Source organism: Trichoplusia ni, chromosome 14, assembly GCF_003590095.1.
Source record: "Trichoplusia ni isolate ovarian cell line Hi5 chromosome 14, tn1, whole genome shotgun sequence".
Classification (NCBI taxonomy): domain Eukaryota; kingdom Metazoa; phylum Arthropoda; class Insecta; order Lepidoptera; family Noctuidae; genus Trichoplusia; species Trichoplusia ni.
In genome coordinates this window covers 9,296,517-9,298,597 of record NC_039491.1, presented here as the reverse complement: position 1 = coordinate 9,298,597, position 2,081 = coordinate 9,296,517, and positions in this window count along the sequence as shown.

The following is a 2,081-nucleotide window of genomic DNA, read 5'->3' as shown; positions in this document are numbered from 1 at the left end:
AACTTAAAATACTGTTTAAATAAATATATGTTATACATTCCTTTATACGTGTACGTGACACTATTGGGAACAGGCACTTTCCCGTAAAATGAATAAATAGACTTGTTAGAGTTAAAGTTGGTTTAAATAAAATGTCAGTTTGGTTGAAAAATACTCCAAAGACACAAATTATCACACCTCCACCGTCCACGGGCCCTTAAATTTGTCTTATCAGTTATCCACGAACTTTAGTCACCTCACGTCCGAAAACAATGAAAATTTTCGTCTGCGGTTCTTTGGAGCCCGACAAAGGTTCAATCTAACGGTCACGTCTACCTTCAAGTCGAGTCACCAAGTTTTCTATCACTGCCTTTATTACAAGCTCTTGAAGCAAGATTGGTTTTGCTGTTGGAAAGAGATAGTGCGACACAGAGTGTGTAGTGACGTCTCGCTTACACAATTGTTACAGTCCTGGTATTTGAGCTCTTTGTAACAGACTGATTTGTAAGACACTTCAAGGCCTTACAGAACTATTTTGGGCGCCAATAATTTGATTATATTGTTCCGGTTGTTTAAAACAATTTGATGATTACAACCTGAGTAAGAGAACGTGGGCGTCAAATGGGTTAAATATCTTCAGTTGCGATAAGCAGAATTAGAATTTCTAATATAGATATTGTTTGACGTAGGCGATATAAAAAAACTTTCATTTTTAATTTCTGTTTTTTTTTTTCATTCGTGATCTTCTATTCTTTTAACCAACTTAGATAGCAAGTATGTAAATGCGTTTATAATGTCGCTTTAACTAAAAGAATAGGAAAATGTTCTTTGTCGTGTCTGGAGCAGTAAGTTATGCTAAACCATTTACAGATCAGAAGTCCCTACAGCGAACACTTTCTTGTTCAAAGCAAAGCAATTTTGCTCGTTGCTTTAAAAATCTTAAGTTTCGTTTGTGACAAAGGATTGCTCTATTCCGCCGAAGACTGACGCATACTGGTCACGTCTTCAGTCTACGAGGCGATGTCTGTTTAAAACTTAGTATAAATCTGATAAGAGTTGCAAAGTCGCTGATAATAATGTTTAAGAAGAAAAAGGCAGAAGTCAAAGGAACTGTTATTGGTTGCAAAACAATTACCCAAAAAAAGAAATATTTTAAATTTGATATTGTGTATGATTTCGATATTGCTTATTTGTGTTGAAACAAATGTATTTGTCAGGTTGTGCAAAAATTATTACTTTTCATATGGCGAAATAAAATTAACGTAAATATAATTGAATTAACTTTTACTGTCAGCATACCCCAAAAAAATAATGGTTATTGAAAAATATCGTTTTTGAGATTAAAAATACTGAATGTTTTTGCCGATGTCATTTCTGTACTTTACTTTTTTTAGTAACATCAAACAAACTCTTAACAGTGAGTCAATCTAAACGAAAAATCCGTATTTTCGTTTGTCATAGAATTGCACTGTGATCTCATCGACGATCGCAAGTACACAAGTCACGTTTCGTAGCACTGGCGCTACGAAGCTACAAGGTCTACGACGCCGAATTTGTAGCAGTGGCCGATAACGCTTTACGTAGATGCTTTTATTATGGTAAGTACTGTTGTTATTGGTGTTGGGGCTTTTTTGTAGCATTTAGGATCCTTCACTACTTACTGTTCTGTTTTTTTGTTGGTTATCGATTTTCATGTAATTCGAAGAAACGGTTATTTGCTTCCAATAACTGTTTGTAATAATCATTCTGCATAATTTGATTGAAATTATATTTTTGTTTGGATAAATGTTGATTATTTTGCATACTTTAAGTTTGAAGCATAATACTTTAACGCGTGACTTGAAAGGGCTGTTAATTATTTAATATGTGGTATTTATACTTTGTCGGGTCAGTTACTGAAATTGAACTATTTGAGAACTAATTTTAATTTAGTTTATAAATTAATAATCATAACTTAGATTTATTTTTTAACATTGTCATTTGTAAGTGTCGTTGAAAACGATAGTGAACCAGTAGCTGTGTGTAAAAATTTGACATAGTCGTAAATAGAAGAATCTGAATATAAAAAAAAAACACAAATCCATATCAACAAGAGAACACGT